At 43.8% G+C, this 26,543-nt stretch overlaps 1 non-coding gene and 3 pseudogenes across 1 annotated transcript; 1 reads left to right on the top strand and 3 right to left on the bottom strand.

Annotated features, from left to right (window-relative positions):
• Positions 1-1,955: 1,955 nt before the first annotated feature.
• On the bottom strand, positions 1,956-2,074 carry LOC121555699. The gene has a single exon (XR_005997983.2). It is a non-coding gene; the product is annotated as a 5S ribosomal RNA (ribosomal RNA).
• Positions 2,075-10,448: 8,374 nt separating this feature from the next.
• LOC123490155 lies at positions 10,449-10,567 on the bottom strand (annotated as a pseudogene).
• A 2,724-nt stretch (positions 10,568-13,291) lies between these two features.
• Positions 13,292-16,103, top strand: LOC123481360 (annotated as a pseudogene).
• Positions 16,104-17,652: 1,549 nt separating this feature from the next.
• Positions 17,653-17,771, bottom strand: LOC123490154 (annotated as a pseudogene).
• Between the last annotated feature and the right edge of the window lie 8,772 nt (positions 17,772-26,543).

Genomic DNA, 26,543 nt, shown 5'->3' with positions numbered 1-26,543 from the left:
CTTCTTCTTCTTCTATGAGGGTTATGTCACGATGAGCGTGGATGTGGTGTGGAATCAAGCGCAGGACAAACAGATACTTCGTTCAACCGTCTTTAGTTCAGACACGAAAAAACAAGCCACACGGCTAAACACAAACCGGCAGGCAAGCGGACTTTACGCACACCGGGTACTAGGCAAAGCAAAATGCGCACACGGTGCGGAAACTCTCTCTAAAACAAAATACGAGAGATAAATGAGCTAGCATCCCAAGATGACAAAGAACAATTACACACAACACATGACCAAACCCAAGAGAACTTATAGGACACATAATTAACACTAACAATGAACAGGTGTACAAAACAGACCAAACCAAACAAACATAGAACGGTGGCAGCTAGTACTCCGGAGACGACGACCGCCGAAGCCTGCCCGAACAAGGAGGAGGAGCAGCCTCGGCCGAAACCGTGACAGGTTAACTGCGGTTGGCATCCAATTTGTTGCATTACTGCCACCTACTAGATTGGAGTATAGCGCCCTAATCTTTTTCTTGAAAAATAAAATTCAAAATAATTACTAATAATTAACCCCACCCTTCTCCACTATTTTAATATATTCACTCCTACCTCATGCCCTCAACCTGAAATGATGGGACATCACCACTTAACACTCCCTGTAACTCTTCTGATGTCAAGTCTGGCACACCCAAGTCTCTGCAGCTGCCACCACAACCTGCATTCCATCCCTGCAGTACAATTAATAACCATTGCTATGAACGCTAAAAATCCAATCTTACTGAAACATATATCACTTTCTTGCCTATCCCTCTGTACTGGTACATATCTCCTACTCTCACCACTCCCCTCCTCCCTTGACCCCTCTTCCTCTACTTTTCTTCACTGCCTCCGCATATTAAAGGTCTCTTCCTGGTGCACGCTTGCATTTAAAAGGTAACTACACCCCAAAATCTAAATGTCTTCCATTTTTCCCAGACCTCAAAAATGCTCTCCTGGTAGGGTTTAAACATTGTTGTGGACATAGAACATCCAATTGTGCTGTTTTGCTATTAAAAAAGGTGTACTTTTGAGAGCGAAAACCTGCAAAAACAGGGAGAAACGGTCAACGGGGAAATCTAAAAGGAGAAAAGGGAACTTGGGGAAAAAACGGAATCAGGCAAACCATCGAAGGGATTTTTTAGTGCCCTAATGTACTATAATAATAATATGCCATTTAGCAGACGCTTTTATCCAAAGCGACTTACAGTCATGTGTGCATACATTTTTACTTATGGGTGGTCACGGGGATCGAACCCACTACCCTGGCGTTACAAGCGCCATGCTCTACCAGCTGAGCTACAGAGGACCACTACCACAGACATTGACAGTCTCCTAGACTGCTCCTAGAGGCCATATCCTATGTTGACTTATGACAAGTTCATGGACTAGGGCCTTATAAAATAGGCGTTGCGGACTGAATCACGGAATCCAGACATTAAACCGAAATTCAACAATATTCAAAAATGTAATGAACTTAGTAGGAAATCAACTAAATCTATTCAACTTGTTAGAAAACGCATTCATTTGCCTAAGTGAATCAAAAGACATGAACAAAATGTATCCGTGATTCGTATTTCCATGCAACTTAATGAACCGACTAAAAACAAAGTCTGAATGTACTGCCTATATTTTGAGGGAAACACACTATTATTTAATGTGATCAGGGCAGGGCAGGGCAGCACATACAAACTGCATTTAGTCCAATAAAAATACATGATATTAACGACTAAAAAACGACTAAAAACAAAGGCTGAATGTACTGCCTATATTTTGAGGGACACGCACTGTCTATTTAATTTGATCAGGGCAGGGCAGCACATACAAACTGCATTTAGTCCAATAAAAATACATGATATTATTAGGGTGATAAATAAAAGGCAGTTGCTCCATGACCCAAGAGTACTCTCTAGTGGAACAAAAGGCTTACAGCACCTGGTATTCCCAGGCGGTCTTCCATCCAAGTACTAACCAGGCCCGATCCTGCTTAGCATCCGAGATCGGAAGAGATCAGGCGTATTCAGGCTGGTATGGCCATAAGCAAGGGAACAGCTCTTGGTACGCTATATAAAGTAAATGTGTCACATACTCTGAAAGGGAGACAAACAAGTATCCACTTTGTGACACAGACTGAAGAAGCTCAAACCTTGCTTACATTTCCAGCCAACATATTTGAGTGTTGTGGGGGGAAAAAGAGGGCATATCCTATGTTGACTTATGACAAGTTCATGGAAAAGCGCCCTATAAAATAGGTGTTGCGGACTGAATCACGGAATCCAGACATTAAACCAAAATTCAACAATATTCAAAAATGTATTGAACTTAGTAGGAAATCAACTAATGCAACAACAAATTGGATGCCAACCGCAGTTAACCCTCATCGAAGAAGAAGAAGAAGAAGAAGAGACCTTCGTTTCTACAGGGATGTAGCTCAGTTGGTAGAGCATGGCGTTTGCAACGCCAGGGTTGTGGGTTCGATTCCCACGGGGGGCCAGTATGAAAAATATATATATAAAAAATAATGAATGCACTCACTAACTGTATGTCGCTCTGGATAAGAGCGTCTGCTAAATAACTAAAATGTAAATGTTTGGTTAAGCGGTGTTGCTGTAGCGCTCATGTGATTGCAGAGTTTGCCAAACAAATGGCCACTGGATTGATGCAAATTATCGCGTTATAATTCTGCCAGGCAGGCATACGCTACTTTGAAGTTAACATTTACTTGAGAAGGTTTTGGGGAAAGCCATTCCTTCCCTACCAGATGAAGGTTATCATTAGCATCATCGCTAGCGGCTACACAAAGTGTAGACATAAGCGCGCACCGCACACATAGAGGGGGCATTCCTGTGCCGGTTCATTAAGTTGCATGGAAATACGAATCATTGATACATTTTGTTCATGTCTTATGATTCACTTAGGCAAATGAATGCGTTTTCTAACAAGTTGAATAGATTTAGTTGATTTCCTACTAAGTTCAATACATTTTTGAATATTGTTGAATTTTGGTTTAATGTCTGGATTCCGTGATTCAGTCCGCAACACCTATTTTATAGGGCCCTAGTCCATGAACTTGTCATAAGTCATCATAGGATATGCCCTCTTTTTCCCCCCACAAGACTCAAATATGTTGGCTGGAAATGTAAGCAAGGTTTGAGCTTCTTCAGTCTGTGTCACAAAGTGTATACTTGTTTGTCTCCCTTTCAGAGTACGTGACACATTTACTTTATATAGTGTACCAAGAGATGTTCCCTCGCTTACGGCCATACCAGCCTGAATACGCGCTTCCGGTGAGGAGAGTAAGACAGGTGCAGGTGATTACACTCTAAGTGAGTGTTTGCTCGAGAGCTATTTGCTTGATTTTCTTAGTTTATTGACGGACAATTGTTTGATTTTGAATTCAATTAAGTTTAAGGTTAGTTAGTTTTTTCCCCCCTTGCAGTTCTGCTGCTTGGGGGTGAGTTTTTTGAGACTTTTTTTCTTTCTGATTGTTTAATGACGGACAACATGGCAAAGAATAATGGAACGGATAAAGACAAAGGCAATGCACAACGGACAAAACATGGACCTGAAGGTGGCTCAAAATCGGCAGGACAGTGGCAGTGAATTGATGGGAGAAGACAAGATACGATCGATGGAATTACTAAGATCAATTAAAGATGTGTGCGGAAAGGTGGTGGGGTGCAGAATAAAAGGAGAAAGGAAATATGAAGTCACGATGGGGGATGAAAATGGAAAATAGTGTTTAATGGATGGGTTCATGATTAAGAACACGAAGGTAATGGCGAGAGACATGATGGCAAACGAACTCATAGTCTCGTTTATGAATTTGCCAGTTTATATCGAGGACAGAGCTATACTGGAAAAACTGCGGAGCTGGGGTGTAGCTGCGGTCTCAGAAATCAGAAGGAGAGTCTGGCCGGGGACGGAAATCGTGGATGGGACGAGATACTGTAAGGTAAAGTTCACGGACACCGTGCAGTCCTTGCCGTATTCCACAAAGTTCGAGACAATGGAGGGTGGTGAATATTTCAGGGTGATTCATGACAAGCAGGTTAGGGTATGTCGCCTGTGTATTCAAACTGGACATATTTTAAAGGACTGCCCTGACTTTAGGTGTTTTAAGTGCGGAAACCAGGGACACTATGCGAGGGAATGTGCTGGAGCGAGGGATAGGGCAGTTTGCGCAGGATGTCGGAAGGGAACCGATGAGTGCAACTGTGGAGAGGTTGTAAATGAGGAGGAGAGCCAGGACCTCTTCATGGAAGCTGATGTATCACCGGGAGGAGAAGAAGAGGATGGGAAAGAGGACGTGGAGGAAGGTGGCGAAAGAAAGAGGGGAGAAGATGGAGCAAAAGGCAGACGAAATAGGGAGCAGCTTGGACTCAGAGATGAGAAGAGGGAGTTTCCAGGAGGAGGGGGGGAGCGGGCTGGGTGGAGGCACTGGGGACGCACAGATTTTTGGGGAAAGCTCAGGCCCTGCGAGTACCTCGGGGGGTGAAGACATGGAGGGGAGTTTGATTTTGACGCCAATACCAGAGACGGAGAGATACGGGGAGCACAACGGATGTGGGAGTAAAGAATTTGAGTTGGTTGGACGAAATGGACTTGGAGGAGATATCTGATACGGACGAAGGGGGTAAAGATAGTTTTTCTAAGGGAAAGATACAGGAAGAGGAAAGCGGGGGGGGCGACGGACGGGCGGGGGAAGAAGGAAAGAAACAGGACAAAAAGTAGAGGACAATGAAGTATTTCTTTTCATTTTATTTTTTTAATGTTAAGTTTTTCCCTATTAATGGTTAAGACATGATACTCATGTCATGTGGATATATTATGTCTACAAGAGACGAATCATTGGGACAATGATTGTGTATTGAAAGTAAAACAAATATGGAGGGATTTTATCTTTGTTAATAATGGTAGAGGGAATTCTAGTGGGGTTGCTATTCTAGTGAGAAAGGATGTGGTGGATAAAGTGGTACATGTAGATAATAATGGGAGGGTTTTAGTTTTAGATTTTTAGTATATGGATATGAAGTTTAGAATTATAAATGTTTATGCGGCAAATAACGAAATAGAGCGCAAGGTTTTATTTATTGAAGTGGGACGATGGAGTGTGGGAAATTGCATCGTGGTGGGGGATTTTAATGTGAAATTGGACAGATTAGATATGACAAGGGGAGCTGCTTTTAGAAATGATGCATCTAGAGGGGTTTTAAAGAAAATGATGTTTGAGAAAAAACGTATTGACATATGGAGAGATGACAATCCCGATAAACGAGAATTTTCTAGAAGGCAGGTGGTTTTAGGGGAATTAAAACTAGAATAGATTTGATTTTAGTTAAAGGTTTAAGGGATTTTATGAAAGATGTTAAGTATGTTTTTACAACGTTCAGTGATCACGCATGTTTAATTTTCTCGGTGGGTTTAGACAAGAAAAGAATAGGAGGTGGTACGTGGTGTATGAATGCGAGTTATTTGGGGGATGAGGATTATTGTAAACAACTTAAATCTTTGATAACATGTGAAATGGAGGATAAGCAGCAATGGGGTTTTAACTGATTATTTAACTCTGGAGAGATCTGTGAGACAGGGATGTCCTTTATCTACTTTATTGTATGTTTTATCAGCTGAACCTTTAGCGCCTTTTCTTAAGAAGGATAATTTTATTAATTGTGTACAGACGCCACAGGGGGGATTTAGTTTTGATTCACCAATATGCAGATGACACAACTATAACAGTTAGAGATGAGGACAGTGTAAAAAGGGTAATAGAAGGTTTTAAAGTATATGGAAGAGCATCAGGAGCTAAAGTTAAAATGGAAAAATCTGTTGTAATGTATATTGGGAAGGTAAATGAGGGGAACTTTCCTTTTAAAGAGTTCAAATAATATTTTAAGGTGTAAAAGAAAAATAAGCTAGGGATTTGACATGGAGTGGGGTGATAAATAAAGTCAGGAAGGTTGTAAATATGTGGAAGGGGAGGTTGTTAAAATTAAAAAGGGGAAGGTTATTGTTATAAATTCTTTACTGATGTCCATTTTTATTCACGTCATGAATGTCTTAGATGTGCCAGAATGGGTTTTAACTGAAATGAATCAGATTTTAGTCGAATTTTTATGGGATGGGAAGGGGGCGAAAATTGCTTTTAAAACATTGATTGCGGGTTATGAGGAGGGGGATTGAAGTTAGTGGATCTAAGGGTGAGGAAAATAGAGATAAGAGTGAAAATGGTTCTGAAGTATTTATATGGGGAATTAGATTACGGGTGGAAAAAGTTTTTTGCAGAGTATTTGCAGGAGGTTGGGAGGATAGGGGATAATGGTTTATGAATGTGTGTAAAACAAGAAATGTTGGGAAATATACCTTTGTTTTATAAGCACGTTTTCGAGGCTTGGGGGCAGGTTTTACCACATATTTCTTATGAATGTAACATGTTGTAAAATATTTTAAATTAGCCAATCTTTTTGAATCCAAAGATCAAATATAATCATACAATGTTGTATTGTAAATATTTTATGAGAGCTGGGATGAGACAGATTGGTGATATTCTATGAGGCCAGGCCGGGGTTTCTACTGGTACAAGCTATTTATGACAATGTTGTTGAGGTCGATGATGAAATAAGCAAAACATCAGTAGAAAATATGTATAAGAGCATTTTAGGGTGCATTCCGGAGGAGTGGGTTGTTTTAATAAATACAGAGGAGGTTAAGAGAGCCAGGGGTTTACCGGTTTTATTTTATGAAAATAATGGAGTGAAACATGATTTGTCAGGCTTGAAGGCCCACGCACCTTATGACCAAACACTAAGTCATTTGGGCTAAACCCTGTGCTTTCCTGCACTACTTCACGAGCAGCAAGTAACAGCCAAGGTAACCCCTCCTCCCAATCTGCAGACAGTTCTGTACAATATGCACGAAGCAAGGATTTAAAAGTTTGATGAAAACGTTCCAAAGCTCCCTGGCTCTGGGCATGGAACACAGTAGGCTTGTTGTGTTTAACTTTAAGCTGTTTGAGAACCTGAGCAAATAAATGGGAGGTAAAGTTAGACCCCTGATCTGACTGGATGATTTTTGGAATCCCAAATGTTGAAATAAATTGAGTTAAACGCTTTAGCTACTGATTTTGAAGTTATGGTACGCAAGGAAAAAGCTGCCGGATATCTAGTTGCTTGACACATAAGTTAATAAGTAGCTATGACCTGACTTGGACCGTGGTAAAGGCCCAACACAATCGATAATAAGATGCTCAAAAGGTTGACCTACGGCTGGTATTGGACACAAAGGTGCTGGCTTTAAAACCTGGTTTGGCTTGCTTGTGCGCTGACACGTATCACAAGTTTCAATAAACTGAGCTACATCCCGCTTTAAACGTGGCCAGAAAAAATAATGGAGTATACCATTATAAGTTTTACGAACACCCACATGACCTGCCACATCATCATGTGAAGTTTGCAACACTTTATTTCGCAAAGTAGTAGGCACAACTATTTGAAAGACTGGTTCTCCTAGACCCTGATCATAGTGTGGAACCCATTTCCTGACCAACAGCCCATCAAGAAGAAAATAACACTGAGCACTATTCCTCACCACTGAATCAGGAACAACTTTATCAAACAGATCAGCCAAGGTAGTGTCGGCCTTTTGCTCAGCTATCAATGAATCTCTAGAACTAGTCAACTGTTCTGTCTGGAGTTTGACTGGCAACTCAAGACATTCTGGCTTACTCTCAACATTATTATGAGAGGCAGCGCGGGTAACAGCACAAACTGGACATACCTTAGGAGACACACAGTTGAGATCTGGAGATATCCTTGCTGGGGACACTGAAGGTTGCTTCATAAAGATGTTTAAATTTGCCATCTGCCCACATCTTACTACCCGCCAAGTCATTCCCCAAAATCATGTGTACTCCCTCTACTGGCAACTGGGGTCTAACCCCAACATCTACATCACCCTCTACCAGACCACATTTTAGGGTAACTTCATGTAAAGGAGAGTGGAATTAAACCCACACCACGTACCATTACACATCTGCCAGCATCAGACTCCTTAGAGAACGGCAACACAGATTCCAAAATAAAAATAATCTAAAAGCTCCAGTGTCTCTTAAGATCTTGATTGAAACATTTTGGTTGCCGTCTACCAGGGACACTACACCATCTGAAATAAAGGCTGAAAAATCACCGTGGGAAGACTGAGAATCAAACTCAACTAGAGGCTGAAAAAACTGGTAGTCAGAGGCTGTAACAGGAGCTGCCATTACAGCAGGTCTAACTTGACCCGACTTTTTTTGATTTAAGGAGAGGACAATCTTTTTTCCAATGTCCTTCAATTAAACAGTAGCGACAGGTATTAGCATTAACCAGTGCTTTAAGTCCTCCAGACCCAAACTTCTGCTGAGGCCTTTGAAAAGAAGCTCCAAAATAAGGTGACCTACTATTCCTAGAAGGGAAGTTATTTTTATGGTACATGTCACTGTTTGACTCAAATGGCTTTTATGTGTTAGCCTGTACTCATCTGCAAGGACTACTGCATCACCTGGAGACTTAACTTTACGTTCATTCGTGTATGTAGCAACCTGGTCAGACAGAATTTTTTGAACTGTTCTAACACAATCAAATTAGACAGACCCTCAAAAGTACTAACTTCAGAAGCTGTACACCAACAATTAAATGCAGAAGTCAAATCACAAACAAACTCAGAATAGGTTTGTGAATCTAACTTTTTCCTGTAACGAAAACGTTGACGATATGCCTCTGGCACAAGCTCGTAGACCTTCAGAACTGCTGATTTAACTTTATCATACACTTTACTGTCAGCTACACTCAGTGCTACAAAAGCCTCACGCGCTTTACCTGTAAGTACACATTGCAACAACATAGTCATGTCCAAATCTGACCAAGCTCCAGCTTCCGCAATACGCTCAAATAAAGCAAAGTATGTGTCTGGATCTGACTCGTCAAATTTAGGCAACAAACAAAGATTCCGTGAAACGTCAAACTGTGGTAGTCCCTCTGGTCTATTAGCATTTCTCCAACTGCATTTGCAACAGCTCCCTCTGCTGCTCAAAAGTTAACAAAGGACTAGACTGAAAACTTGTACCCTCACTACTAGCAGATTGACAAAGAAAAAAACACCCATTTCCATAAGACCCTGCTTTAATTTAGGTTTAACAGTCTCTTTAATTTTTTTATCAACAATCTCAATCTGATAATGTTCAGCAATTTCAATTAACTGCTCCTTAGTACACAACTCTAAAGCTACCTCTGAAGGAGCTTGAACAAAACCACTCAGAATATAAGACATTTTACTCAACCAATACAACCATTACAAATGCTCCAAAACAAAAACAAATACACAATTCACCTGCTGTCAGTCTGGGTTCAAGGACAAGAGCCACACCCCACTATCCTCCAAAAACAACTAACTAACTGGCCCTAGTCTTCGTGGCAGTCACATGTGGTGGGGTTTTATGCACACAAAACCAGTGGAGTGGAAAAGACAACCAGAAACTGGCAGCCCCCTCCATAACCACGGAGGTGCTCCCCGAGCCGACGTAAGGGAAAAAGGGAAAGGGAAGCTCTACCCACGTTCACTGCCACCTAAAACAAAACCCCACGAGCCTCCTACTGACACTCGCTGATAAACCTGAACAGGAGAGGACTCCCACTTGAACAACAACCCAGAAAAACCCAGAGTGAATTGCTACCCAAATTTAACTACCAAATTAACTAAACCAAAAGAACACATGGCTCTCAACGCTCTCTCCAACAATATTGGCCCAACCAAAACATCCCCTCAAACAAAACATTTGGCAATCTGAACTAAACTAACCCAAATTAACTATAAAACAAGTCAAATAAGCCAAATTACAAATAAACAAACGTATCAATAATAAAGCAAAGGCAATCTAGACAAAACTAAACCAACTATGACAAAATGTTAAAGTAAACTAAAACACTAAAGTAAGACTACAGTATAATTAACTTTAACTTACAGACAAGCCCCCACTTGCCACAGGCCGGCTCATAGCCTGTGGCAAAAATGAGGGGACGTGAACAACAGGTATAGGCCAATCAAAAGGTTCTTTATTGTAAACCAAAAACAATTAACTTTAAACAAATAAAAAGGCATGAGGTGTGGAAATGTCATGGTGTAGGTAAGATGCATGAATATGTGTGTGTGTGAACATGACTGAGTGGAAACTAAGTAAACCTACAAAGGAACAAACAAACAAACAGGATCATACCTGGAGGAGCAGGGAGAGAGAGGGGGGTTAGTGAAGCAGTTTTAAATACCCTGAGCCCAGGTGGCTCCAATCACACCAACTCCAATCACTAACGACCCTCCTCTGCCTGCAGGAGGAACCGCCCCTGCACTGCAGAGGGGCCGTGACAACGCTCTAGTGGAACAAAAATCGTAAAGCACCTGGTATTCCCAGGCAGTCTCCCATCCAAGTACTAACCTGGCCCGACCCTGCTTAGCTTCCAAGATCAGAAGAGATCAGGCGTATTCAGGCTGGTATGGACATAAGCGAGGGAACAGCTCTTGGTACACTATATAAAGTAAATGTGTCACGTACTCTGAAAGGGAGACAAACAAGTATCCACTTTGTGACACAGACTGAAGAAGCTCAAACCTTGCTTACATTTCCAGCCAACATATTTGAGTCTTGTGGGGGGAAAAAGAGGGCATATCCTATGTTGACTTATGACAAGATCATGGACTAGGGCCCTATAAAATAGGCGTTGCGGACTGAATCACGGAATCCAGACATTAAACCGAAATTTAACAATATTCAAAAATGTATTGAACTTAGTAGGAAATCAACTAAATCTATTCAACTTGTTAGAAAACGCATTCATTTGCCTAAGTGAATCATAAGACATTAACAAAATGTATCAGTGATTCGTATTTCCATGCAACTTAATGAACCGACTAAAAACAAAGGCTGAATGTACTGCCTATATTTTGAGGGAAACGCACTGTATATTATTTCATTTGATCAGGGCAGGGCAGGGCAGCACATAGAAACTGTATTTAGTCCAATAAAAATACATGATATTATTAGGGTGTTAAATAAAAGGCAGTTGCTCCATGACACAAGAGTACACTTTAGTGGAGCAAAAAGCTTACAGCACCTGGTATTCAGAGACGGTCTCCCATCCAAGTACTAACCAGCCCTGACCCTGCTTAGCTTCCGAGCTCAGACAAGATCAGGCGTATTCAGACTGGTATATCCTATGTTGACTTAGGACAAGTTCATGGACTAGGGCCCTATAAAATAGGTGTTGCGGACTGAATCACGGAATCCAGACATTAATTACAAAAATGTATTGAACTTAGTAGGAAATCAACTAAATCTATTCAACTTGTTAGAAAACGAATTCATTTTACCTAAGTGAATCATAAGACATGAAATGTAAAAAGACAAAATAAGACAAAATGGTCTAAGGCACTGCATCGCAGTGCTAGCTGTGACACTAGAGATCCTGGTTCGAATCCAGGCTCTGTCGTAGCCGGCCACGACCGGGAGACCCATGGGGAGGCGCACAATTGGCCTAGCGTCGTCCAGGGTAGGGGAGGGAATGGCCGGCAGGGATGTAGCTCAGTTGGTAGAGCATGGTGTTTGCAACGCCAGGGTTGTGGGTTTGATTCCCACGGGGGGCCAGTATGAAAAATACAAAAAATTATGTATGCACTCACTAAGAGCGTCTGCTAAATGACTGTAATGTGAGGGTTTTAGGTGCTAAGCCGATGATCAGTCTATACATTTAATGGTAGGTTTATTTGAACAGTGAGAGACAGAATAACAACAACAAAATCCAGGAAAACGCATGTTAAAAATTGATTTGCATTTTAATGAGGGAAATAAGTATTTGACCCCTCTGCAAAACATGACTTAGTACTTGGTGGCAAAACCCTTGTTGGCAATCACAGAGGTCAGACGTTTCTTGTAGTTGGCCACCAGATTTGCACACATCTCAGGAGGGATTTTGTCCCACTCCTCTTTGCAGATCTTCTCCAAGTCATTAAGGTTTCGAGGCTGACGTTTGGCAACTCGAACCTTCAGCTCCCCTCCACAGATTTTCTATGGGATTAAGGTCTGGAGACTGGCTAGGCCACTCCAGGACCTTAATGTGCTTCTTCTTGAGCCACTCCTTTGTTGCCTTGGCCATGTGTTTTGGGTCACTGTCATGCTGGAATACCCATCCACGACCCATTTTCAATGCCCTGGCTGATGGAAGGAGGTTCTCACCCAAGATTTGACGGTACATGGCCCCGTCCATCGTCCCTTTGATGCGGTGAAGTTGTCCTGTCCCCTTAGCAGAAAAACACCCCCAAAGCATAATGTTTCCACCTCCATGTTTTGACAGTGGGGATGGTGTTCTTGGGGTCATAGGCAGCATTCCTTCTCCTCCAAACACGGCGAGTTGAGTTGATGCCAAAGAGCACTTTCACCCAGTTCACCTCTGAATCATTCAGATGTTCATTGGCAAACTTCAGACGGGCATGTATATGTGCTTTCTTGAGCAGGGGGACCTTGCGGTCGCTGCAGGATTTCAGTCCTTCACGGCGTAGTGTGCTCCTAATCTCAGCTCGTTACCTGTATAAAATACACCTGGGAGCCAGAAATCTTTCTGGTTGAGAGGAGGTCAAATACTTATTTCCCTCATTAAAATGCAAATCAATTTATAACATTTTTGACATGCGTTTTTCTTGATTTTGTTGTTGTTATTCTGTCTCTCACTGTTAAAATAAACCTACCATTAAAATTATAGAGGGATCATTTCTTTGTCAGTGGGCAAACGTACAAAATCAGCAGGGGATCAAATACTTTTTTCCCTCACTGTATGTAAATGTGATATTTCAGTTTTTTTTATTTATAATACATTTGCAAAAATGTCTAAAAACCTGTTTTTGCTTTGTCATTATGGGGTATTGTGTGTAGATTGATGTGGGTGGGGGGTGGGGAACAATTTAATCAATTGTAGAATAAGGCTGTAACGTAACAAAATGTGGAAAAAGTCAAGGGGTCTGAATACTTTCCGACTGCACTGTATGTGGGTTCAGTCTGTCTTTTTACATGCACGAAGAAGAGGAGTAGTTGACTGACTGCACCGAGTGGAGTTAGTTACTGTGTTTAAACTTCAGTAACATGTCGTAGCGTTAGAATGATGACTCAGGAGTGTACTTTATTGCAATGTCAGTGAACCCTCCTCCTAATAACTCTGTGAACCTTACCACAGGTTCCAAAGTCTAAACGTGCTGTATTCCAACTTCATTTGGTTCTTTGCATCATAGCTATTCATATCCACTGTAGATACTAATATATATACAAAACTATCATTATTATGGAGAAGCTCACCGATGACCTGGTCAAATACAAGGACTATGTTTTTGCGAAGGATTTGGTAACCGCTGAGTACATTGACTCCCTGCAGACCTTTGAGATCCGGGACAGTGACATCTTTCTGGTCACTTACCCTAAGTCAGGTGAGTGACAAATCTACTGGATGGATAAACAGCGTTTGAGATGGTCCAGACACTTATCATACTTGGGGGTACTTGACATGAAAAAGGTTGAGATCCCTGCTCTGTTTAGGTCATCAGTGAGGAGAGAAACCTGTCACAGCTAGAGAGTATAAAAACTGCCTTTTAGAAAGTTAAAGGCACAATCCGGGATTGGAACATCCATCTTTGGAATTTTAAATGAGTGATATCCATTTCTCTTGAAAAATATAACTTCAATCCTCCCGAGTGGCGCAGCGGTCTAAGGCACTGCAGCGCTTGAGGCGTCACTACAGGGCTCGATCCCGGGCTGTGTCGCAGCCGGCCGCAACCGGGAGACCCATGAGGCGACGCACAATTGGCCCAGCGTCGTCCGGGTTAAGGGAGGGTTTGGCCGGCCGGGAAGTCTTTGTCCCATCGCGCTCTAGCAAGTGGGTGTTAAGAAGTGCGGTTTGGCGGGTCATGTTTCGGAGGACGCATGGCTCTCGACCTTCGCCTCTCCCGAGTCCGTACGGGAGTTGCAGCGATGGGACAAGACTGTAACTACCAATTGGGGAATATAACTTATACATTTCTCATGAGACATGACATAGTTCAACTGTCTTAATGCTTGTTTTACTCCAGCCCCTTCAGCTCTGGCAGGGGGACTGCTTCGTTGTTTTTTTCGAATCCCCTTTAACCATGTCGCTCCCAAGAGCTCTATGACTGACACCTTTCATGATGCTGACCTGTAGGAACGATCTGGGCACAGCAGATCATCACCTCTATCTGTGAGTCAGAGATGGGTGATGTCTATCCCAACAACTTGGAGATGATGCCATGGCTGGAGTATATGGAAAAACGCCCTGACTATTCCTTACGCCCCAACCTGCGGCTATTCGCCTCCCACCTCACCCCGTACTCATGCCCCCAGGCCTGAGGAACAAGAAGGCAAAGGTAGGCAGAGGAGGGGAAGATGGAGGCCCTACTGTATGGTTTGCATCCCAAATGTCACCCTTTTCTCTATACAGTGCACTACTTTTGACCAGAGCCCACAGGGCTGTAAATGTCTCTCTTGTTCTCAGATGATCTATGTGATGCGGAACCCAAAGGACAACGTGATTTCCTACTATCACTGGTGTATTAACTGGGCCATGTTTGAGACCCCAAAGAGCTTCGAGGACTTTCTGGACCAGTGGTTAGCAGGGAATGGTAGAGTAAAGACATCATTCATATAACACCATGGTTGGGTCCCAAATGGCACCATATTCCTTCTCTACATAGTGCACTAATTTTCCCCAGGGCCGATAGGGCTCTGGTCAAAAGTAGTGACCTATATAGGGAATAGGGTGCCATTTGGGACGCAAACAGCCTGTTATAACCCTGACAGGCTACGTCCTAAACGTCACCCTATTCACTATATAGTATAGTGCACTACTTTTGACCAACCCATGAATACTGTAATGACCTTGGTGACGCAGCCTGTTATGACCATGTTATGGCCCTACAGTTGGCGCTTCGTCCTGGTTTGACCACATCAGAGAGTGGCACAGTAAGAGAGACCAGTACAACATCCTGTTTCTGACCTATGAGGACATGATCATGGTAAGATATTACAGACTCATCTTACACCTATGACCTCTGACCTCTGCTCTACTGGGTAGCTAGCTAGAGACAACCAACCAGCCTGGCTTGCCTATCCCCAATCTTTTGGTCTAAATTTTCCAATTTTATTAACAAGGATGGACATGAAATGAAGAGGGAGACAGACAGAGGACATAGTGTGTAGAAGTGCTGTGGGGCCGGCGTGTGATCCCACACAGGCAGGGGATTGCATGTGCGCCGAGGGCAGTGGACTTCACCACTTGACCAACCTCAGGCACAGGGTTCCATCTATAATGGACATGTTCCTCCTTTCTCAGGATCTGAAGACAGCCGTGCTGAAGATCTGCCGCTTCCTTGAGCGGGACCTGACTGAAGCAGACATCAACAAGATAGTGGAAAAAGCCACGTTCAAAAACATGAAACACGACCGCAAGGCCAACTACGAGTTCATACCAGAGGACATTCTCAAAAAGGGGCAGTTCCTACGCAAAGGTCAGAGCCTGTATTCACACAGCGTCTCTATACCAGTGTTGATCTAGGATCAGTTGTGCCTTTTAGATCATAATAAATGAGATCACATGGACATGGGGGACCTGATCCTAGATCAGTACTCCTGCTCTGAGATGCTTCGTGAATATGGGCCTGAGATTGGGAGAAAAAAAAAATGTTTATAAATATTCTTACTCTGAATAATGACGTGTTGGTTGTGCTGTGACAGGTAAAATCGGGGAGTGGAAGAACATGTTTACAGTGGCCCAGAGTGAGAGGTTTGACCAGGTCTATGAGGAGCGGATGAAGGACGTGACTCTGAAGTTCATCTGGGACATGGATCAACAATCAGAGTGATGGAAAGGTGGAGCCTGCAGCTCTGCCGCCACAAACTACCCAGTGGACACTAAAGCCATGGACATTCATGTCAATTATCTGTTGAATGTACCAAAACTTGATATCCATTACAGACAAAGGCTTCTTCTTCTTCTTCTTCTTCTTCGATGAGGGTTAACTGCGGTTGGCATCCAATTTGTTGCATTACTGCCACCTACTGTAGCTCAGCTGGTAGAGCACGGCGCTTTTAACGCCAAGGTAGTGGGTTCGATCCCCGGGACCACCCATACGCAAAAATGTATGCAAGCATAACTGTAAGTCGCTTTGGATAAAAGCGTCTGCTAAATGGCATATTATTATTATTACTAGATTGGAGTATAGCTCCCTAATCTTTTTCTTGAAAAATAAATTTCAAAATAATTACTAATAATTAACCCCACCCTTCTCCACTATTTTAAAATATTCACTCCTACCTCATGCCCTCAACCTGGAATGATGGGACATCACCACTTAACACTCCCTGTAACTATTCTGATGTCAAGTCTGGCACACCCAAGTCTCTGCAGCTGCCACCACAACCTCATTTTTCTTTGACTTGCGTTCCATCCCTGCAGTACAATTAATAACCATTGCTATGAATGCTAAAAATCCAATCTTACTGAAACATATATCACTTTCTTGCCTATCCCTCTGTACTGGTACATATCTCCTACTCTCACCACTCCCCTCCTCCCTTGACCCCTCTTCCTCTACTTTTCTTCACTGCCTCCGCATATTAAAGGTCTCTTCCTGGTGCACGCTTGCATTTAAAAGGTAACTACACCCCAAAATCTAAATGTCTTCCATTTTTTCCAGACCTTAAAAATGCTCTCCTGATAGGGTTTAAACATTGTTGTGGACATAGAACATCCAATTGTGCTGTTTTGCTATTAAAAAGGTGTACTTTTGAGAGCGAAAACCTGCAAAAACAGGGACAAACGGTCAACGGGGAAATCTAAAAGGAGAAAAGGGAACTTGGGGAAAAAACGGAATCAGGCAATCCATCGAAGGGATTTTTTAGTGCTCTAATGTACTATGATAATAATATGCCATTTAGCAGACGCTTTTATCCAAAGCGACTTACAGTCATGTGTGCATAAATTTTTACTTATGGGTGGTCCCGGGGATCGAACCCACTACCATGGCGTTACAAGCGCCATGCTCTACCAGCTGAGCTACAGAGGACCACTACCACCGACATTGACAGTCTCCTAGACTGCTCCTTGAGGTCATATCCTATGTTGACTTATGACAAGTTCATGGAGTAGGGCCCTATAAAATAGGCGTTGCGGACTGAATCACGGAATCCAGACATTAAACCGAAATTCAACAATATTAAAAAATGTAATGAACTTAGTAGGAAATCAACTAAATCTATTCAACTTGTTAGAAAACGCATTCATTTGCCTAAGTGAATCATAAGACGAACAAAATGTATCCGTGATTCGTATTTCCATGCAACTTAATGAACCGACTAAAAACAAAGGCTGAATGTACTGCCTATATTTTGAGGGAAACGCACTGTCTATTATTTAATTTGATCAGGGCAGGGCAGCACATACAAACTGCATTTAGTCCAATAAAAAGACATGATATTATTAGGGTGATAAATAAAAGGCAGTTGCTCCATGACACAAGAGTACTCTCTAGTGGAACAAAAATCGTAAAGCACCTGGTATTCCCAGGCGGTCTCCCATCCAAGTACTAACCAGGCCCGATCCTGCTTAGCATCCGAGATCGGAAGAGATCAGGCGTATTCAGGCTGGTATGGCCGTAAGCGAGGGAATAACTCTTGGTACACTATATAAAGTAAATGTGTCACGTACTCTGAAAGAAAGACAAACAAGTATCCACTTTGTGACACAGACTGAAGAAGCTCAAACCTTGCTTACATTTCCAGCCAACATATTTGAGTCTTGTGGGGGGAAAAAGAGGGCATATCCTATGTTGACTTATGACAAGTTCATGGACTAGGGCCTTATAAAATAGGTGTTGCGGACTGAATCACGGAATCCAGACATTAATTACAAAAATGTATTGAACTTAGTAGGAAATCAACTAATGCAACAACAAATTGGATGCCAACCGCAGTTAACCCTCATCGAAGAAGAAGAAGAAGAAGAGACCTTTGTTTCTACAGGGAGGTAGCTCAGTTGGTAGAGCGTGGCGTTTGCAACGCCAGGGTTGTGGGTTCGATTCCCACGGGGGGCCAGTATGAAAAAAATATATTTACAAAAATAATGAATGCACTCACTAACTGTATGTTGCTCTGGATAAGAGCGTCTGCTAAATGACTAAAATGTAAATGTTTGGTTAAGCGGTGTTGCTGTAGCGCTCATGTGATTGCAGAGTTTGCCAAACAAATGGCCACTGGATTGATGCAAATTATCGCGTTATAATTCTGCCAGGCAGGCATACGCTACTTTGAAGTTAACATTTACTTGAGAAGGTTTTGGGGAAAGCCATTCCTTCCTTACCAGAATAAGTTTATCATTAGCATCATCGCTAACGGCTACACAAAGTGTAGACATAAGCGCGCACCGCACACAGAGGGGCATTCCTGTGCCGGTTCATTAAGTGGCATGGAAATACCAATCACTGATACATTTTGTTAATGTCTTATGATTCACTTAGGTAAATGAATGCGTTTTCTAACAAGTTGAATAGATTTAGTTGATTTCCTACTAAGTTCAATACATTTCTGAATATTGTTGAATTTCGGTTTAATGTCTGGATTCCGTGATTCAGTCCGCAACGCCTATTTTATAGGGCCCTAGTCCATGAACTTGTCATAAGTCAACATAGGATATGCCCTCTTTTCCCCCCACAAGACTCAAATATGTTGGCTGGAAATGTAAGCAAGGTTTGAGCTTCTTCAGTCTGTGTCACAAAGTGAATACTTGTTTGTCTCCCTTTCAGAGTACGTGACGCATTTACTTTATCTAGTGTACCAAGAGTTCAAATCAATCAAATGTTATTGGCCACATGCGCCGAATACAACAGGTGCAGACATTACAGTGAAATGCTTACTTACAGCCCTTAACCAACAGTGCATTTATTTTTTAACAAAAAAGTAAAAATAAAACAAAAAAAGTTGAGAAAAAAAAAGCAGAAGTAAAATAAAATAACAGTAGGGTAGCTATATATACAGGGGGGTACCGGTGCAGAGTCAATGTTCGGGGGCACCGGCTTGTTGAGGTAGTTGAAGTAATATGTACATGTGGGTAGAGTTAAAAAGAGACTATGCGTAAATAATTAACAGAGTAGCAGCAGTGTAAAAGGATGGGGTGGGGGGGCAGTGCAAATAGTCCGGGTAGCCATGATTAGCTGTTCAGGAGTCTTATGGCTTGGTGGTAGAACCTGTTGAGAAGTCTTTTGGACCTAGACTTGGCACTCAGGTACCGCTTGCTGTGCGGTAGCAGAGAGAACAGTCTATGACTTGGGTGGCTGGAGTCTTTGACAATTTTGAGGGCCTTCCTCTGACACCGCCTGGTATAGAGGTCCTGGATGGCAGGAAGCTTGGCCCCAGTGATGTACTGGGCCGTACGCACTACCCTCTGTAGTGCCTTGCGGTCGGAGGCCAAGCAGTTGCCATACCAGGCGGTGATGCAACCAGTCAGGATGCTCTCGATGGTGCAGCTGTATAATTTTTTTAGGATCTGAGGACCCATGCCAAATCTTTTCAGTCTCCTGAGGGGGAATAGGCTTTGTCATGCCCTCTTCACGACTGTCTTGGTGTGTTTGGACCATGATAGTTCGTTGGTGATGTGGACACCAAGGAACTTGAAGCTCTCAACCTGTTCCACTACAGCCCCGTCGATGAGAATGGGGACGTGCTCAGTCCTCTTTTTTCTGTAGTCCACAATCATCTCCTTTGTCTTGGTCACGTTGAGGGAGAGGTTATCATCCTGGCACCACACGGCCAGGTCTCTGACCTCCTCCCTATAGGCTGTCTCATCGTTGTCGGTGATCAGGCCTACCACTGTTGTGTCGGCAAACTTAATGGTGTTGGAGTCGTGCCTGGCCATGCAGTCATGGGTGAACAGGGAGTACAGGAGGGGACTGAGCACGCACCCCTGAGGGGCCCCCGTGTTGAGGATCAGTGTGGCAGATGTGTTGTTCCCTCGCTTACGGGCATACCAGCCTGAATACGCCCCTTTCGGTAATTGAGGAAGTGGTTACAGGCACGTTGGTATTGGAGGAGGAGGAGAGGGAATTGTTTGCTGCGTTTTGAAATCAATCATTTGTTTGGTGAATTATTTGGAATCAAATTTGTCTTTGATTTATTAGTAGAGTTGTTTCTCCCCTAGCAGCTTTTGCTGTTGGGGGAAAGACAGAAAGGAGAAATATTTAGTTAATTGGACGGATTACAATGGCTACAATGACCAACGCGAGGGAACAGACAAAGAGTACTGGACATGGAGAAAATGTACGATGATGGAATTGCTGAGAGGGATAAAGGAGGCCTTTGGAACGGTGACAGGGTGCAGATTGAAAGGTGATCAGAAGTACGAGATAACGATGTCGCATGTCCATGGGAAGGAGAGGTTAATGGATGGTCTGAAGATCAAATCGTGCACGGTAATGGCGAGGGACATTTCAGCGGATGAGCTGGTGGTGTCCTTCATGAATTTACCAGTGTATATTAGTGACGATGCTGTCATGGCAAAATTGGAAGGATGCGGTGTGACGGCGGTTTCAGTGATGAAGAGGAGGTTATGGCCAGGAACAGAGATCGCTGATGGTACAAGATTCTGTAAAGTCCGGTTTACAGGCGTGGTGCGCTCACTACCATATTCTACCAAGTTCGAGACGTTGGAGGGGACTGAGTACTTTCGGGGGATACACGACAGACAAGTTAAAGTGTGTCGAATTTGTATTCAGTCTGGACACGTGGCACGGGACTGTCCTGATTTTCTATGTCGGCGATGTGGAGTACGAGGGCACTATGCGAGAGAGAGCGTTGAGAGAGAGCGTCGAGAGAGAGGAGAGACCATGTAATGGATGTGGGGAGAGAGGAATGCGCTGTACGTGTAATGGGCCAACAGATGGTGAAGACATGGAACAACAGGAGGAGGAGATGGAAGAAGAGAGTGTGGAGGAGGGGGAACGCCATGGAGGACAGGGAAAAAGGAGGCAAGGATGGTGAAGGAGGAGGAGATGGTGAATCTACTGGGGCGGATGGGGATGGAATAGGGGCGAGCATGGACGTAGAATTCTTAAAATGGATACTTCACAGATGGAAAGGAGCCTGAGGGTGGAGGAGGAGGGGAGCAGAACACGGAAACATCTGAAGGTGAGGGAGATGAGGATCACGGAAGGGGTTATACCTGACACTACTCCTGAAAGTATGGATGTGAAGGGTGAATCCGCGAAGAGGAAGGACTCTGAGGGTGAAGTGTCCTCGGGTGAAGTCCAAAGGGTGAGGAAAGAAGCAAAGGAAAGGAGGCAGGGCAAGATCAAGAAGAAGAAAAAAAATTAAGACTGGGTCTTGATGATGGAAACAATCAACATAATACTTTTAAATTATGGTGAGTGTTATATCTGCTAATATTGATGGATTAAGAAATATGGAAAAGTTGGAACAGACAGTGAGTCTGCTACAGGCTGATATGTCATGCCTCCAAGAGACACACTGGACTGATAGTATGATGGATGGAGTAAGAATGAGATGGATGGATTTGATTTATTATAATAATGGTGGGGAGAGGAAGTGTGGGGTTGCTATATTAATTAAGAGGGAAAGTGTGCAGAATATTAGGCAAGTGTATGCGGATGAAGAGGGTAGACTTTTGAGTGTTACATTTGAATTTCTAAAATGTGCAATACACTTTATTGAATGTTTATGCACCTAATAGATGATACTGACCGAGCTGTATTTTTTTAAGGCACTTGAGAAACATTGTGTGGGTAAATGTATATTGGTTGGGGATTTTAACGTTACATTGACTAAACTGGACACGTCAAGGAGTACTTTGTTGCGCTCTGACATGTCAAGGCGAGTATTGTTGGGGATAATTTAGGATCATTGTGTGAGTGATGTTTGGAGGGGAATGCATCCAGGTCAGAGAGTTTTTTTTCAAGGAGGCAGGTAGTTTTAAAGGGTCTCAGGCAAAGCCGCATAGATTATTGTTTAGTGGTTGAAAATGTTGTGCAATATGTACACACAAGATTAGGTATGATTTTGTATGAAGTGATCATGCCTCTCTTGGGTTCATGCTGGGTCCTAGTGTGCCTTCTAGAGGGGGTGGAGTATGGTGTTTGAATGCTGAGCTATTAAAAGGAAAATATATTGATATTGTCACACCCTGGCTCTGAGGACTCTAATATGTTGAGCCAGGGTGTGTAGAGTCTGTGTTTTTGTTCTATGTTCTCATTCTAGTCAGTTGTGTTTCTATGTTGGCCGGTGTGGTTCTCAATCAGAGGCTACGTGAATCAACTGTTGCTTGTTGTCTCTGATTGGGAACAATACTTAGTCAGCCTGTTTCCCACAGTGTATTGTGGGATCTTGTTCCGTGTTGGTTTATGTTTGTTAACCAAGGACTTCACGTTATCGTTTGTTGTTTTGTTAGTGTAATCAGTTAATAAATAAGTATGTTTGCAAATAACGCTGCGCGTTGGTCCTCCTTCTTCGATGATCGTGACAGAAGATCCCACCAATATAGGACCAAGCAGCGTGCCCAGGAGCAGACAGCCTGGACGTGGGAGCAGATATTGGAAGGGCAGGGGTCCTGGACCTGGGAGGAAATCCAGGCCGGGATGGATCGCCGTCCGTGGGAGGAGACGGTGGAGGCGCGCCGGAGAGAGGAGCAACGTCGTCAACAGTGTCGTCGTCGGATGGACGAGAGGCAACCCCAAAAAATATTTTGGGGGGGGCACACCGCATGGGCGACGGGGCAGCAGGAGGCAGCCACAGGGCGTATTGGGAGGTTAGGAGAGGAGGCCACCAGGTTAAGGGGGCTATTGGTAAGGAGAGAGCAGGAGTTAGTGGGTCAGAGGGAGGAGCTACTGGATGCTAGAAGGGAGAAGGAGAGAGTAGAGGCAAGGCGAGAGGAACTGAGTAGGCAGCTGAGGGAGCGGAGGGTTATGAAGAAACCCATTCCCGCTCCTCACACCAAGCAAGTGGTGTGTGTTCCCAGTCCGGCCCGACCCGTTCCTGCTCCCCGCACTAAGTTAGTAGTGCGTGTTCCCAGTCCGGCCCGACCCGTTCCCCGCACTAAGTTAGTAGTGCGTGTTCCCAGCCCGGCCAGGCCTGTTCCTGCCCCTCGCACCAAGCCTACGGTGCGCATCGCCAGCCCGGCCCGGCCTGTTCCTGCTCCCCGCACCAAGCCTACAGTGCGCATCGCCAGCCTGGCCTGTTCCTGCTCCCCGCACCAAGCCAAGGGTGCGCGTCGCCAGCCCGGCCCGGCCTGTTCCTGCTCCCCGCACCAAGCCAATGGTGCGCGTCGCCAGCCCGGCCCGGCCTGTTCCTGCTCCCCGCACCAAGCCAATGGTGCGCGTCGCCAGCCCGGCCCGGCCTGTTCCTGCTCCCCGCACCAAGCCTGTGGTGCGCGTCGTCAGTCCGGCACAGCCTGTGCCTGGGTCACCGGTGCCTGGTCAGGTACCGGTCAGCTGCTCCACATCGGAGCCTAAGCAATCCGCTCCACCGATGTCCAATCCAGCTCCAGCCAGCGGGGCCAGACCGGACCAGGGGCGCTACGGGGGGATTGTTGGAGGCTGGTGGTCAAGCCCAGAGCCGGAACCGCCTCCGAGGAGGAATGCCCACCCGGCCCTCCCCTGTTCGGTTTATGTTTAGGCGCGGTCGCAGTCCGCGCCTTTGGGGGGTACTGTCACACCCTGGCTCTGGGGACTCTAATATGTTGAGCCAGGGTGTGTAGAGTCTGTGTTTTTGTTCTATGTTCTCATTCTAGTCAGTTGTGTTTCTATGTTGGCCGGTGTGGTTCTCAATCAGAGCCAACGTGAATCAGCTGTTGCTTGTTGTCTTTGATTGGGAACCATACTTAGTCAGCCTGTTTCCCACAGTGTATTGTGGGATCTTGTTCCGTGTTGGTTTATGTTTGTTAACCAAGGACTTCACGTTATCGTTTTTTTGTTTTTTTCGTGTAATCCTTCGACGATCGTGACAGATATGATTTCTGATTGTATTAATAGAGAAATATTGAGTGATTTTAAACGTCTTAATACTGGATTGTGGTGGGAGGGTCTAAAAGAGAAGATTAGAGGGTTGAGTATTAACTATGCAAGACGGAGGAATTTTCTATTAAAGAGGGAGAGGATAGCTTTGAATAAAATACTTGAAATGGAGCTGGAAAAAGTTGATAAGTTGGAGGGTTATGATATTTCAGGTTTTTTGGAAGCTCAGGCTGCGGTACATACAGTGGGGGGAAAAAGTATTTAGTCAGCCACCAATTGTGCAAGTTCTCCCACTTAAAAAGATGAGGCCTGTAATTTTCATCATAGGTACACGTCAACTATGACAGACAAATTGAGAAGAAAAAAAAATCCAGAAAATCACATTGTCGGATTTTTAATGAATTTATTTGCAAATTATGGTGGAAAATAAGTATTTGGTCACCTACAAACAAGCAAGATTTCTGGCTCTCACAGACCTGTAACTTCTTCTTTAAGAGGCTCCTCTGTCCTCCACTCGTTACCTGTACTAATGACACCTGTTTGAACTTGTTATCAGTATAAAAGACACCTGTCCACAACCTCAAACAGTCACACTCCAAACTCCACTATGGCCAAGACCAAAGAGCTGTCAAAGGACACCAGAAACAAAATTGTAGACCTGCACCAGGCTGGGAAGACTGAATCTGCAATAGGTAAGCAGCTTGGTTTGAAGAAATCAACTGTGGGAGCAATTATTAGGAAATGGAAGACATACAAGACCACTGACCTCCTTCCATCAGCAAGGGCATTGAAGATGAAACGTGGCTGGGTCTTTCAGCATGACAATGATCCCAAACACTTCACAATGGCGGACGGAAGACAGGGTGGTGTGGCAGGTGCCGCTTCTCATTCGAATGCTGTAATTTTATCTTAACCATCAGGTGTACGCCGACCCCAGCTAAGTAACTCATGCAAAGAGTTAAAGCGCAATTATGTGTTTTATCTCCAGTACTCTGCCATGATTGTCAGTTATGTAGCTGCTCTACTGATAATCTCAGTGTGTCCTTGCTGGGATGACACAATCAGTCTACTACCGGAGAATATTAACACCAAACACAAACACATTGGTTCACCGTTCCACGGGAGCGGACAGTACACAGCATACCATAATGTTCTGAATAATGGCCAAGTCTACCTCGCTCCTTATTCTACTGAACCGCTTAGGCGCAACAAACACAAGTCCAACATTTATCGGAAACTGTTAAACTACCTGTTCACTACCCTCCTGCTCTCCGGGGATGTGCAACTCAATCCTGGGCCCAACATCACCGAGCCAGCGATACGCACCGGAGTGGAGGGTGGTGGATGGCCTCGTCCACTGATCGTCGCCGCTGTGGAGGTGGGTGAGTGCTATGGTCCTGTGGTTTCTCTCGACTCACCCGGCTCCAGGATGGATTTTGACTCTTCAAACATACCAAAGTCGCTATATGCGATCCCTGACTCTGCTTCTGGTATGCAAGCTGTTTTAATTAGTTTCCCGCATCCAGTGCAGGCGGGAGGGATTGTTAATTGCACTACCGAACTGCCCCCTAATCAAAACGAAACAAAACGGCCTAAACCCAGCCGTCAGAAAACATAGAAAATTTAATTTTTTTCAATGTGTCAATCACTCTCGAGTCATCTGGGACCCACGAGCTAAGCCCAAGGGACTACTAGGGGGGGGCACTTGAACATTCGTAGTGTCATTCCAAAAAGTGATCAAATTCAACATCTACTCACAGACTCCAACCTTGACTTTCTCTGCCTCTCAGAGACATGGCTCCATAGAAACTCTCCATCTGCTGCTTTGATTGTGCCTGGCTACAATGTTTTCAGGAGAGACAGGACTGAAGGAAGAGGAGGGGGGTGTGATGATTTATATTAAAGAACATATCCGATGTAAACAAATTGAGTGGTCATGTGATAATGAACTAGAATGTATTGGCCTGAACATTACACTGTCTCCCCAAATGTCTTTTACCCTCATTGGAATGTATAGGCCACCTTCCACCAAAAGTGTGTTTTTTGATCAGTTTAATAACATGCTTAGGGAATGTGATTTTGGGAAAGAGGTCATCTTAATGGGAGATTTTAACATTAATTATGAAGACAAGTGTTGTAGGAAAACCCTCAAACGGATCACTAATACCTTTGACCTTACACAGCTAGTTAAAGGGCCAACCAGGGTGACTTGTTGCTCTAAAACACAGATTGATTTGGTGTTCAGTAATAAACCAGAGTGACTAAATCATTCAATATGGTTACTGGGCTATCTGATCATAATCTGACACTTATAGCCAGAAAGCTGTCTAAGAGCAGGTTTAACCTTTCTACTGTTAGAAAGCCTGATCAACTAAGAATACCTAAGAGTGAATTAAGCTATTGTGAAAATGCAATTAA

This window comes from Coregonus clupeaformis, unplaced genomic scaffold, assembly GCF_020615455.1.
Source record: "Coregonus clupeaformis isolate EN_2021a unplaced genomic scaffold, ASM2061545v1 scaf3522, whole genome shotgun sequence".
NCBI classification, from domain to species: Eukaryota; Metazoa; Chordata; class Actinopteri; order Salmoniformes; family Salmonidae; genus Coregonus; species Coregonus clupeaformis.
The sequence above is the reverse complement of the archived record's forward strand: the minus strand, read 5'-3'. Positions and strand labels throughout refer to the sequence as shown.